This window comes from Herpailurus yagouaroundi, unplaced genomic scaffold, assembly GCF_014898765.1.
Source record: "Herpailurus yagouaroundi ecotype Mexico unplaced genomic scaffold, PumYag 218, whole genome shotgun sequence".
NCBI lineage: Eukaryota > Metazoa > Chordata > Mammalia > Carnivora > Felidae > Herpailurus > Herpailurus yagouaroundi.
Genome location: NW_024412449.1, coordinates 2,405,900 through 2,420,597, shown reverse-complemented (window position 1 = coordinate 2,420,597; position 14,698 = coordinate 2,405,900). Strand labels below are relative to the sequence as shown.

Below are 14,698 nucleotides of genomic sequence, written 5' to 3'. Positions count from 1 at the left end.
GGCCTTTCAAAGCAGCTGGGTTCCTGGACCCACGGAACTCTAGAAGCAGCATCGGCCTCCGGAGCCTGTGTCCGCCCCCAGAGACCAGCAGGGCGCTCTTAGTGATCGGCATCCTATGTTTGTGGAATGAATGAGTGGAAAAGCTGGCTTTCCTAGCGGTCGGGCCCTGTAATAAATGAGGAACTCGCAGTCAAGGAGAAAACTCGGATTAGACACACTTAGCATCACGCGCTGTGACCCTTCTGTGAACTCAGGAGTTGAGGGCTCTTGTAAAAAAACATTTTCTTTTTCCCCACCAGTGTGGATTCAGGTGATCTTCCCCCACCCAGGACAATTTGCATGTAAAATATTTTGTGTCATTGGCAGATTTCACCTCTCGGATTTTGGTCTGAAAAATGAGGTGACCGTTCTGAAGAAGTTCTGGTGATAGATGTGTCGATAGAAGTTGCTTGTTGAAAGTTTTTCATGGACTGCTTAGCGGTTTGGGAAATAATCCTTTTGAGGGCTGTGATGCTGAGATGTAAAATAAGGTCTGTGTTTCTGAAGTGTCTGAAAGGGTAAAAAAAAAAAGAACGTCAGTGCTGAGAATTATCACACTTAAAGAACTAAGCTTCTGTTTTCTACATTGGAGTGAGCAAACATGGTTTTCCCCCAATTTGGTTATTTTGGTAAACGGCGGTCTGAGTAGTATATAGCCGGTAGCAGATCATGACATCTTGGCTTGGAAAGCCCTAAACTACCCTTCTAGGCTTTTCCTACTGTATTCCTGGTATGGGCTGCTTTGCCAAGACTAAACAACTCAGAATTTCTGAAGCCTGTGGCCTACTGAGAGTGCTCACCCCACCTTTGCCCACTCTTTAGAAAAGTTTATGGTAAAAATACAGAGTTGGTCTCTCTGTATCTAGTACTGTTCATGGAGCCAGGAGAATGAGTCTGATAGTAGCCCTTCACTTCTTTCAAGTGGATTAGCCTGTTTTCTGGAGCCTTCCCTTCACCAGCACAAACATCCTCTGTTCCTCTAGTTGGTCCTCCTAGGCACGATTTTTTTTTTTTTTTTTTTGGCCTGCTGGCCTCCTACCCCTTCAGTTTCATTTGGGAGCCCTGCTGGAAACAGAAGGTCAACTCAATCGGGATTTTGAAAATACTGCAGTGAAGGGACTACTTTCGCAGGTGAGGGCAGGGGTAAGGGAACCCAGAAAGGACGATAAGGAACTTGGGAGCTAGCAACCGACAGGTGGAAGCTGTTACCACCTCTAGACCTGAAGGGACAGGGGGAGCAAGCCGGAACCCACAGAGAGCTGGAACTGCAGAAGGGGGTGCCGTCTGACACTGGACAGAAACACAGCCACTGTCAGGAATGTGGAGACGGAGCAGGGAGACGTTGGCACAAGAGATACTCTGTGCGTTCTCTCTTCTTGCCCCTGACTCCCTTGCTGGTGCTCCTGATTGGCTGCACCCGGTGGGACGTCACCAGGCAAGGAATCTGGACAATGCAACGTGTAGGGGTCAGCTTCCTCAGGGCACAGAGCGGTGCAGAGATCATAGTGGGGAGTGGGGAAAATGAAAATCACTAGCAGACCCTCTCAAAGTGAGCTGCCCAGAAGTCCATGTAGTAGTGTGGTAGTCTGGTCCAGGTTAGAACAGGGCTGTCCCCTCCTTTGTTATGGTACAGACGCCAGGTTCCAGCAGTGCAGCGAAGGCTGTTCTTCCTTATTCTCTCAGCTACATCACACTGTTCTCTCTCACTGAGTTTCCTATTGGCTTACTCAAAGATTTTTTTTTTTTAATGTGTCTTATTATTTATTTTCGAGAGCGAGAGAGTAAGCGGGGGAGGGGCAGAGAGAGAGAGGGAGACACAGAATCTGAAGCAGGCTCCAGGCTCCGAGCTGTCAGCGCAGAGCCCGATGCGGGGCTCAAACTCATGAGCCTTGAGATCATAACCTGGGGCTCAGACTCATGAACCTTGAGATCATAACCTGAGCAGAAGTTGGACGCTCAACCGACTGAACCACTTAGGCGCACCCTTACTCAAAGACATTGTTACGTTTCTTGCTCCTGAACCACTCCCTTTCTTATCTCAGATAGCCTCAATTGGGTTTTTGAAACCAGGTGCAAGATCTTATTTGTGTCTTTGGCTATACTTAACTGTTAAGTCCTGGTTCTGTGACTCAGCCTATTAACTAATCCAGGGGATGTAAATGGTGAGTTGAAGAGCACACACTTCTTGTTAAGGGGCCCACCACCCAGCCCCAGCTGCTTGCCACCACAGGTGGTAGTTCTGTGAGCTCAAAGAAGGCAGTGGGGTTGGTCTGAAATGACCTGCTCTTGGTGTGTGCGTGCTGGGTCTCAGTGATCATTGCTGTACCTGTTAAGGGCCCGCTAACCCTCACTTCGATACTGGTAAGGTTAGATCTTGCTCTGGATCTTGCATAAACTTTCAGCTCTGTGCTTTGCAGAAACTGCTTTCTTCTATTTCCACCCTCCTAATTTTCTACAATATGATTCCTCAAGTTCACTGATATCAGTCTATCTACATATTATCTCGGTGCTTGAGCACTGAATTCTCCTGGGCCCAAGGACTGCCATTCATTCACTTGACACCTGTTGTCCCACTGTAGGACACAAAGATTGGAAAGACATAATACATGTTAGATTATTGAGTCAATAAGTTCATATGAAAATATGCTTTCCTAAGAACGCCTACTGCATACATCAAAGAATGACTGTAAATCTCAGAAGAATACATTAAAACTAGTCATCACTCCTGTGTCTTCAGTAAGAAAAAAATAACATCAGAAAGAGAAAATAGAGGTTAAAACCATGATTTTGGGGGCCAGACACCTTTGGGTTTGATTTCTGGCCCAGCCCCTTATTTATTGCTATGACTTAGGACAACTTCCTTATCTCTCCAAGTGTCTGTTTTTCTTTACAAAATGGAGATATAGTATGTAACATGCATAGCATGGTATGAATAATGAATGGCAGCTATTAAAATCGATAATTCAATTTGACATAGTCTTTAATTTGAGATAGTCTTTTCGTTATGGACTGCAGAAGATTCTATGGGTTTTGCAGATGGCCAAGGAGCTCATGACACTATGAAGCCCTTATAATCCTGCTTTGGTCCCTTTGGAAATTAGGGATCTTTCCTTGCACGTCCACTATTCTCGATTCCAAAATGTCACATTTCAGCATCTTAGAATATCTGGGCCCATTTTCATGAGTTGTAGTTAACTGGCTTTGTTTTTCACTGTGGATCTTCTCTTTTGAGGTTCTGGTCCTCATTTATGCTATACACAGCCCTCTGGTGTAGGTCCTTAGACTAGCCTTTCAGAGTCCTTTGCCAAAGAGCCCCTTTTTTCCTCCAGATCTGTCCTCAAGACTTGCTCTTTCCAGGGACACCATCTTGAATTGTATTGGCCAGCTGAAGGTGCCCTGAATTGGGTCAGCAGCAATGATTATTCCTATCATTTACCCATTTTTTTTTATTATCCTTTAGAGTTTAGCATTTTGTCCAGTGCCCAAAGTGTCCAATAAGGGCTTTAATCTGATAACTTTATAATAATTCTAGGGCTTACACCTTTGGTTATCATTGGCCTTCCAGTGTAACTGGGGAAAATCCCAAAAGTCTGCAACAGATTTATGGAATGGGGGGGGGGGGAACCCCCAGCCCTGCTGAGCAGTCCTCTTCTTCTCCCCTAAGCAGCATGCATTCTTATTTTCTAAAGTGCCTCCTCAAACCCTCACCACTCAAGCTCGAACTCAGACCTTGAGATAGAAAACTGTGTACCAGGTATGAACTTGTTCAATTTCCCTTCTTTGCCCCAGATCTACACCTCCTTTCATGCTCCTTTCCTGCCCCAGTCCCTTCAGAGAGATCCCTTGTCCCCTTGTTTGTGAGGACCATCCATTTCTGCTTCCCCCAGACTTGGCATAGCTAAATACCCTTGCCCTTGTATCTTCAATCTCTTTCATAGCTACTCTACCCCTTAACATGCTGTAAATACGCTTGAGCCTTTCCCATTTAAAGAAAGTCTCCTGATGATGATTTCCTCTTAAGCTACTCAACCAGAGGTCTTGAAAGACTTGCCTGTACTGACTTTCTCTTATTTCCTAGTCACTATCCTCACTCTTTCAGTAATCATTTACTGAGTGCATACCGTGTGCTAGGCACTATGCTAGGCACTGGGGTGTCGTGGGGGGAGAAAACAGACAAAAATCCCTGCCTTCATGGAGCTTACATTCTAGCATTGGAGACTGATAATAAACAAGATAAATTGGTAAATTATGTGTATTGTATTAGAATAGTTATAGGGGCTTTAGAGCAAAATAAAGCAGGAAACAACATAGGGTGTTGAGGGATGAGAGATGATGGTTGGCGGTGTTAAATAGGATGGCTAAAACCTCCCTGAGAAGGGTTTTGCTTTTTTTTTTTTTTTAATTTCAGAAGTGGGAGAGAGAGCACAAACTGGGGAGAAGGGCAAAGGGAGGGAGAGAGAGAGAGAGAGAGAGAATATCCTAAGCAGGCTCCACACTCAGCACAAAGCCTGATGGGGATCTCAGTCCCATGACCCTAGGATCATGACCTGAGCCGAAATAGAGTTGGACGTTCAACCAACTGAGCCACCCAGTCGCCCCGAACAGAGTATTCTGATAAAGAGTTGTGGGAAGTGAGGGAGAGAGTCATATGTGTATCTCGGAAAAGAGCGGTGCAGGCAGAGGGAATGGCGAATTCAAAGGCTCTGAGGCAGGAGTGGACGTGATGTGTTGAGAACCAGCACGGAGGTCACTGTGACTGGAGGAGAGAGCAAGCACTGTTGTGGAAGGTAGTGAGGTCTCAGGGATTAGACTGAGGGTGGGGGCAGGTTGTGCAGGACCCTGGAGGCGATTGTATGACTGGGGCCTTTACTCAGAATGAGATAGGAAGGTATGGGGGGGGCTGTTGCATAGAGAATAACACGACTGCACTTCTGTTTCAGCGGGATCATTGGTGCTAAGTGACTGAAGGGGTCAAAGCAGGGACACGAGCTAGGAGGCTGCTCTGATGACCCGGGAAGGTGGTGGTGGCGCCCGGAGTGGAGGGGTGGACACCAAACCCTGGATGTAGTTTGAAGACGTGGTGGGTAGGGTTTCCTGCAAGGTTGGAGGGAAGACGAGCAGATAATTGAGAGCACTCCAGGGACTTGGGTTTGAACAACTGGACAGACAAGACTGATTTTAACTGAGCTGGAGAAGTCCACCAGAAGAGCTGGTTTGGGGAGAAAGCACGTGGGGCCTGGTCAGTAGAGGTGCCTGCTGGACGTTGCAGCGGCCATGTTGGTTCTGAGAGCCCAGTTCAGGGGGGAGGTGTCTGGGCTAGGGAGTAGAAGAGGTCCAGGGCCTGAGCCCCGAGGCTTTTGAACACTGAGGACCTGTGGAGAGAGACTGAGTGGGAGTGGCTAGTGGGACGGAGGAAGGCAGTTATGCGTGGAGTCCTGGAAGCCATCGGGTCTTCACCTGTTCCCACTGTTCAGCTTCCCTGGCTGACGGCTCCAGGACCCACTGTCTCCTCTTCTGTCCTGATTGCACTTGGGCTCTTGACATTTCTTTTTTAGCTCTCTTTTCCTTAAAATATCTTCTCCCTTGCCCTCCTTCACACTGAAATTGCTCCCTGTGTCTCTGCCTTGTCTTTCTCAGATTCCTTCTCGGACTTTTCTCGTCTGTGTATCCCCTCAGTAGCATTTCCTGGGTTTCTGACTTCGCCGGCTTTGCTCTTTGTTTTGGGGTGTGTTTATGTTTTTCTCTCCCATGGATTATCTCACTTCCATGGCTTCAATGACCATCTGCCCATTGATGATGCCCAAATCCACATTTAAGCCCAGATCTTTCACCTGTAGTCCAGGCACATCTTCCCACTGTCTCTTGGGTATGCCACAGGTTCCTCCAATTCAGCATTGCCCTCGAGGGAATTACTACACTGCCCACTTGCCTCAATCTGCTTTTCCTCTCCCACATCCCACCAGTTGCTTAAGGCCATGGTCATCCTATATTTCAGAAGTCAGCAACCTTTTCTTAAAGGGCAATTAGTGGGGTGCCTGGGTGGCTCAGTCAGTTGAGCGACCGACTTTGGCTCAGGTCATGATCTCACGGTCTGTGAGTTCGAGCCCCGCGTCGGGCTCTGCGCTGACAGCTCAGACCCTGCAGCCTGCTTCAGATTCTGTGTCTCTTGCTCTCTCTGCCCCTCCCCTGCTCATGATCTCTCTAAGAAAGAAATAGACATTTAAAAATTTTTTAAAAAAAAGGGCAAACATGGGGCGCCTGGGTGGCGCAGTCGGTTAAGCGTCCGACTTCAGCCAGGTCACGATCTCGCGGTCCGGGAGTTCGAGCCCCGCGTCGGGCTCTGGGCTGATGGCTCAGAGCCTGGAGCCTGTTTTCCGATTCTGTGTCTCCCTCTCTCTCTGCCCCTCGCCCGTTCATGCTCTGTCTCTCTCTGTCCCAAAAATAAATAAACGTTGAAAAAAATAAATAAAAAAAAAATAAAAATAAAAAAAGGGCAAACAGCTCTTCAAGACTTTGCTGGCCCCCCACCTGTCCTCAGCTCTTCCCTTGTTACTGTAGATAATAGGTGAGTGAACACATGTGGCCATGTTCCAATAAAACTGAGTTATGTACCCTGAAATTTGAATTTCATGTAATTTTCATGTGTCGCAAAATATTCTTGTTTGTTTTCAGTCGTTTAAAAATGTGAAAGCCGTTCTTAGCAGTTGGGCTGAACAGAAATAGATGCAGGCTAGCTACGGCCCATGGGCAGAGGTGGGCCCAGTCCTGCTCCATTTGTCTCCACACACAACCGTCTCTGAGGGAGACCGGCCAATTCGACCTTCCCTCCCCGCCTCGGGTCAGGCCTCACAAGTGCTCTTTGTCTCCTTTGAGATCGTTTCATTTTATAAAATTTTACTGTTTTTATTTTCCAGCTGACATGTTGTACATCCACCCCGCTAGTCCTCTGGTACTTTTTTATTCAACCCCCCCTTCATCCTTTTGCCAATATACCATTTTATTTAAGCGCGAGGATAATATCCCCTCTGGGCAAACTTCTTAGCCTGGCATTCAGGACCTTCTCAATTGCTCCTTGGTCTCCCCTTCTGGTCTTGCCTTCAATTCCCTTTCAGGAAGCCTCCATTTTAGCCACACCAAACCACCCTTTATTCCCCAGACACATCACGTTCTTGCACGTTTTAACATGTTGTTACATGCTGTTCCAAATTTCTGGAATGACCTTTTTCCTTTCTCTATACAACAAACTTCTATTTAGTCATTAAAACCCAATTCAGAGCTCCCCTTCAGCTTGATGCCTTCCTTAGCTCCCCCAGGGAGCGAGGTGCTTCCTTCTCTGTGGTCCCACCCCACCTTGTCCGTGGCTCTGTTGTAGCACTGGCCGCATTGCACTGCGACCATCTGTGGGCGAGCCTGTCGCCCCACATGGCAAGAGCCCCCTTCCTGTAGCCCTCCTGCCTCGCATAATATTTAACGCCTAATGACATTGGAGTTTCCGTGCAGTGAATTTTCCCATATTTACCTTGGTGAAAATAGTCCCCTGCTAACTGGTTGTGTAATCTCAGGCTTCTTCCTCTTGGCCCATTTCTAACATCGGCAGGTTAGACTACATAACCTCCGAGAGCCCTTGAAGTTCTGGCGTTCTATGATTTCTGAGCTCTCATTTCACCAGACTCCTCTCAAATTCAGTTTTATTGTCTGTGGAGGGTGGTCTGGGAATGACATCATCACAAAGACCTCTTTCTTTCCTCCACTAATGAAGGCACCTCTGTGTCGGGAGGAGGAGATGGGAACCAGGATAAGTGGGCCCCTGCCCAAGGACACCTCCATATTAGGAATCGTGTCTCATGGAATATCTCTGTCTGGTTTAACAAGCACAGTTCATAATTATGTTTTAGCCATTAGCACAGAAGAGATGAAATCCTCATGTAAACGTTTGTAAGCATCTAAAATCCTACTCTCGTGGAAAAAAGAACACATTTGGGGAAAGCTCTACAACAATTCCGATTATAACGAAGCTGAAAAAAAATAAAATACTTGAAAAAAAGGTATAAGCATTCTGTTAAGTTTTCAGTATGTTCTGCGGCCTGAAATCAGTTAAGAAAATCCGTATGACGGTTTTGTCTGAGGACTAGAGCCCTCAGGACAAGGAGGCCTCATCATCTGGCTTAGGCCCTGACCTCATCCCTTCTCTTCTTTTCCCTGTGGGCTCTGGGAGGGCAGGAGTCATGTCTAGTCTGCTCACATTTGCACCCCACGCGCCTTGCCTGGCACCAGGTACTAAACAGGTTCTCTGCAAAATGGCTAACTAACCGCCTGAATCATCAGTGGGCATCTGATTCCTACTGAGGGTGTCCCCAGGTTACCTCAAACTCTGCCGAACCTTGGATGGCAATTCTGGTCCTCTGATTCCATCCAGGCCTCGACTGCTGGGTGGCTGTGTGGGTGTGTGTGCGCGCGTGTGTGCGCGTGCATGTTATAAAACTACCTCCTCCTACCAGAAATCTCTTTACCCTTTGTGGAAGGACTTTATCACTTATCCCTGTTCTTTGACAAACACACAAGGCCCCCCGGACCAGAGGTTTGGGTCCTAGGATCTGGGGGTAGTGATCATGCAGTGGGGGCTGGGAGCCTGCAAGGAGGCCCGCTGGCCAAGGGCGGTGACCAGTCCGAGTGTAGAGGCCGGAGTTCTTCGTTTTCATCCAGAAAAGCTTGCCCTGTGGAAACAGTGTCGCGGGTTTGCAGGACAGTGAGTGAATGATGGAGGACTGAGTGAACTAGCCCCTTGGCAAGGTTTGGGGGAGACCAAAGACCCAAACTCTGCAAGAGAGATTCTGAATTCCTGTAATTCCCCAAAGTCCAAAGTCTCCCTGTTCATTCCCCTGCCCTGCTCATCCCTTCCTGAGCTTCTCAGCTTCCTTTACTCACCAGGTGCCCAGCCAGGGAAATCTGCAAAACAGCCAGAGCAGGGCCACTGTCCTTGCTGCTTAATGAGAGAGCTCAATCACTACAAGACTCCCTACTCCCACCCGCCAACAGATAGAACCTACTAAAAGGGCAGACTGGCTCGCTGCACAATCTGTTAATTGTAGATGCTGTGTCCTTGCTGTGGCCCGGGACGCGCATTTGCATGGAGTGCGGATCGCTGTAGGACTCACCGAAAATCTGGTTCTACTAGTACGTACTAAGTGATCATTCTGTCGCCGTGAACACGCCAGCCTCCTAAAGCCTGGGAAAAACCATCTTTGTGGCTAGTGTCCTGGTGTTTCTTTCACACGGGCCTTAGGGAGAAGGTGGGCCATGGTTGGAAGAAGCCATCAACTTAGTTGAAACAGAAATACTCTTTTCTTTTTAATTTTTTTTGACATTTATTCATTTTTGAGAGAGAGAGAGAGAGAGACAGAACATGAGTGGGGGAGGGGCAGAGAGAGAGGGAGACACAGAATCCGAAGCAGGCTCCAGGCTCTGCACTGTCAGCACAGAGCCTGATGCAGGGCTCAAGTTCACGAAGCGTGACTTCATGACCTGAGCTGAATTCGGAGGCTTAATCGACTGAGCCACCCAGGTGCCCCAAAACAGAAATATTCTTTACTATTGCACACTTTCTCAGGGGAACAAAGAATGAACCAAATTGCTTAGCATCTAATTTTTTAACAAAAGTGTTTTTTTTTTTCCCATTATAAAATTAACCCATGCTTTTGGGATTTATGGGAAGATAGAAAACAGCCGTGCAAATTCCACCTCTCAAAGGCAATCACTATTATAATTTTGGTTTACTTCTGTCTGTTCTTTTTCTTCATGATAACTTTCTACAATCATAAGTATGCCATGTATATTATACAGATAAAAATTCTATAACTGTATTTTTGGTTTATTATTATATAAATATAATTTGTGTTACAAATATTACTAAACATTTTTATGGGTGCATAATATTCATTGAGTGAATGTTCTCTTGCTCACCCATTTCTTTCGGTCCTCTCCCGCTCTTTTTTTTTTGTTTTTTCCCCTAGAAATAATGCTGCCTAAAGCTTTTTTAAAAATTAAGAACAATTTTCCTTGGATAGAGCCCGGAAGTATAGTTATAGGGTCAAAGGGTGCCAGTTGGCTTGTGTAACACTGATAGTTTATCATCGATGACCAAAGAGAAATTTCTGCTTTGGGGTCTGGGTGGTCTTCCCAGTAGGCTGTTGGAAAGTAAAACCAACATTGTCAGGCCAGAAGTTTTTGTTTGCTTCTAGCTAGCAGGACCAGGGCACCTAAGTTGTGGGGTGTGCGGTAGGGTTATGGGTCAGGGGAGTGCAATTTCCCTCCTGGCCAGTAACATGTTCACAGTAAGCTGTAGTACAGGCAGGTCTTTATTTCAGAACATTCTCTTGGGCCCATCCTTCCATCTGTACGTGGCCTGGTATATCAACCCAAGTTGCCTGCTCTTCTAACAGGGCCCACGGTGCCTTTGGAATGGTTTTCCTTAAAGTTCCCCTGGGAGTCACAGCCACCCCCTGCCCTGCTGAGTTCTCCCCCGTTTATGTGAAAGCCAGTGAAGGTTTGATCAACAAGTCCCTCCTTGTCTCGGTCTCTTCCTCCGCACCTCCCGACTTCGGAATTCTTGGACTTGCCCCACACTCAATAACCACAAACAGGAGGTCATGACAAGACGGTGGGGAGTGCTATGGTGGACAAATTTGGGTTGCCAGCGTTGAGGACCCCTTAGGAGACATGGTGTTGCAAGCAGGGTCTTGAAGCTGGAGGAAGAAACCCCTCCCCACCCCAGGCTGACAGAAGAGAAGGGATAGGATTCAGGAGCCTTCTGAGTTTCCGAGGGATCTTGACTGAGTGGGCTGGGCTGATGCCTTCAGGGCTCAGTTTCCTCAACCTGCATCAGGAGTCAGCAGTCAGGTGTCTCATCTCCTCTGCTAAGAGTGGATCTGAGCGCGATGGAGCATGGAATTATCACACCCAGCACCCCAGGGAGTGTTTCTGGGGAGTCGTTTATGGAGGCCGACTCCCTCACAGGGAGTGGTGTGTCAGGGCATTTATTTCATCCTTGAATCATGCTGCGTTCCGTTCACTCATTTCCTTATCTAAAATCCAGAAGCCCCTCCCCTCTTCCGTGCTGGGAAAATCCCAGTCGGGCAATGAGGAGCCATGAATGACGCTCTTCATGAAAACGCAGCAGGTCTCCTGGGGATCATGATGGTGATGATGTGGGACGGCCCGGAGGCGAGGCTACTAGACTGTTTCTGCTCCCTCAGTGACATCAACCCAGGTCACGGAGCTCCCCGAAACACCAAGGTGCTCCATGGAGCAGGATCCGTGCTTACTCCTTTCTGGGATGTATTCATCAGTACAACCAATAATCTGCCAATTGCAGTATTTACATTGACTCTTCAATGCAAAACAATTCCTAGCCAATGTGGCTTTGGCCGTAGCCCCCGTGGAGAGGCAAAATTAGGGAGGGGTTCAGGAACAGGGTCTGCAAATTTAGGGGACAGGGCATTCCAGCTTCGTTGGGGCAGGCATTGAAGTGGCAGGGTGCAGAGGTTCGTGGCATCTGTTGGGTGCCTGCGTTCTGAATCAGGGAGGTTTATCCAAGTCCAGGATGGGGTCTCAGATTCAGGGGCTTGGGGCAGACACTGGTAGAACTTAGCAGGCAAGTCAGGACCCCGGCTGAGCAGGTGAGGGGCAGGAGCAGGCTACAGCCTCAGTGTGGACTCGGGAGTCACTGGCCCCACAAGCGGAGGTAAGTGAGGAGGCTCCTAATGTTTACACAGGAACCCTGGGTCTTGCCTCACTCATCCACCCCCCCCCCCCACTCCATGCCAGGCGTGGAAACAAACTTTCAGTGGAGAGGGGTTTTCCTTTTTGCCAGGGCTGAGCTATCGCTGGCTCCCAGCCCTGGTGAGGTGACCTGTGGATGACAGGTAGTTCATAGTGACAGCCGGGAGAAGCAGGGGCAGCAGGAGCCAACAGTTTTTGATGCTGTTTGCAAAAACGCAAAAGGAGGGTGACACAATTCCATTGTAAAGCAACCCAGGACACGGGGAAGTGCCGAGACAACCCTTTGCAAGGAGTAGCAATTGCCTCTTGGCTGACAGTTGCAAGGCCTCTCTTGGTGGGCTCAGTAGCCCCTCCAGCACATGTCCCAAGTGCCTGGAGCACAGAACGATCCCTTCGCCTGCTTTTCCTCTGTGCCTGTCATTATGGTAAATTACAAGGCTCCCATGATAACTATGGAGAGGCAGATTGATTTGTTCCTTGTGATTGTCGCCGTGCCGGGGTGATGGGCACCCAGATTTCACACCTTGTAATGGCCCTGCCAGGGGTGGATGTTAGCACAAGTGGGACCTGACACTTCAATAAATCTGAGACATTCTGCCGTGGAGATCAAAGTTCAGAATTGCTTAAATTGGTGTTGGAGCAGGTGGGAAACAGGAGCCCAGGGCCAGGAATTGGATAGATGGCAATTGTCGTTCCATTTGTAGGGCCCAAATGTCAGCTTTTCAAACGATATGACATCAATTTAAGTGATTTGGGCTCCCAGCTACCTCGCCTATTTAGTATTACTGGTTCTGGGAAGTGTGATTCGTGGTCTAGCCGATGCTCTAAAAAGGGGGACCTTGGGGAACCAACCCTGCTTGTATATCTGGGGTCAGAGACTTTTGTTTGTGGAGGGTTGGTAACATGGGGTTATTACCATTCATGGGAGCGTGGATGAGCATTTCGTCTCCTACCTGGATGTGTTGGTAACCTCCCAACTTACACTTCCAGCCATGACCTCTCTCCTGAGCTTTAGACTCATTAGCACGTATATGTCATGGCATTGTCATTTGCACACAGAGGTGAGCCTGGATTTTAACACAGGGCATGTAGTTCTCAAAGGCTTCGGATGAGGTGAGAATGTGCTCTGGCTTCTTCTTCTTCTTCTTCTTCTTTTTTTTAATATAATTTATTGTCAAGTTGGCTGACATACAGTGTATACAGTGAGCCCTTGATTTTGGGGGTAGATTCCTGTGATTCATCACTTCCATACAACACCTAGTGCTCATCCCAACAAGTGCCCTCTTCAATGCCCATCACCCGTTTGCCCCCTCTCCCCCACGCCATCCCATCAACCCTTAGTACGTTCTCTGTATTGAAGAGTCTCTTATGGTTTACCTCCCTCCCTCCCTCTCTGATTATAACCATTTTGTCCCCCTTCCCTTCTCCCGTGGTCTTCTGTTAAGTTTCTCAGGTTCCACAGGAGCGAAAATGTATAATATCTGTCCCTCTCTGACTGACTTACTTCGCTTACCATAATACCCTCCAGTTCCATCCATGTTGCAGCAAATGGCAGGATTTCATTCTTTCTCATTGCCAAGTAGTATTCCAGTGTATCTCACTGTGGTTCTCATTTGCGTTGCCCTGAAAGGTCATCTTTTCTTGTGCCGTTTGGACATTCGTAGATCTTCTTGGGTGCACAGGCTTTTAAGGTCCAAGGAGGTCAGTGCACCTCCCCTCAGTCCTGAGCATGAAGAGAGCTCTGGCCGCTAACCCAGAAAGGTACACGCCGGGAAAATCTCATCTTCCCATTTTTTTTTTTTTTTTTTTTAAGTTGGCTGGGAGTGCCAGAGACTTGCCGCATCCTGTACGAGGTGCAACTCATCTCAACAGAATGACTGTATTCCTGAAATATTTCCTGCTGAGCAAATTGTCTTAATCCTGTTATACCACCGGCTTTCATTATTGAACTGGAAATTGACTGGAATAAAATTTTGGCCCCAAATTGTAAATGTGGAAATTCTTGATGGTATACCATTACTTTTCAAATAATGATACTAAAGACAATGATAATAACACAAATGCATCAGGGGCAAGTACTTTTGCAGAACTAAATGGGCCAGGCAATGTAGTAGATGCTTTAGATATATTAACTTATTTGATCTTCCTAACTGCCCCGTGAAATAGGTATTATTAGCAGCTTTGCCCCTTTACAAATGAGGAAAGTGAAGGGCAGGGAGGCCAGGTAACTTGCCCAAAGTCAAGGTTAATGTACTAGTTAAGGTAGCACTAGCTGCTATAATAGATAAGCCCCAGATTCTCAGAAGGTTAACATAATAAAAGTTTATTTCTTATAGCAAAACCCCATGGCGTCATTCTTTTTTTTTTTTTTTTTTTAAGTGATCTTTACAACCTACATGGGGCTTGAACTCACAACCCCAAGAACAGGAGTCCCATGCTTCACCCACTGAGCCAGCCAGACCTCCCCCACCTCCCTTGATTGGATTGCCTCCCACGTGGTCATTCAGGGATCCAAGTGCCTTGCATCTTACTGCTCTTCATTTTTCTAGGTTCTTTGAGTTCTCACCGATCAACCAAGGGGGGCTGGTGAGAAAGAGAGCAAGACTTCAGTGGGAGGCTTTTACCTGCCAGGTGTAGACTTGATGCATATCGCTTCTGCCCGCTTGCCACTGGCCAGAAGTCAGTCAGTTATGTGGCCACACCTAAGTGCAAGAGAGGCAAAGAAACACAGTTGTCTGCCCAGAGGGAAAGGAAATGAATTTTGACAAATAATACGCATTGTTTTGCCATTGCTGGCGAGTGGAAGCCATAGGATTTGAACCTGGGTAGTTTGGCTCCAGAGACTCAACTCTTTTTTTTTTTTTTTAATTTTTTTTTTTTT

General features: G+C 47.4%; 1 protein-coding gene across 5 annotated transcripts in view; it reads left to right on the top strand.

Annotated features, from left to right (window-relative positions):
* PARVA (parvin alpha) overlaps positions 1-14,698 on the top strand; it is a 193,785-nt gene that overhangs the window by 735 nt on the left and 178,352 nt on the right. The window lies entirely within an intron of this gene.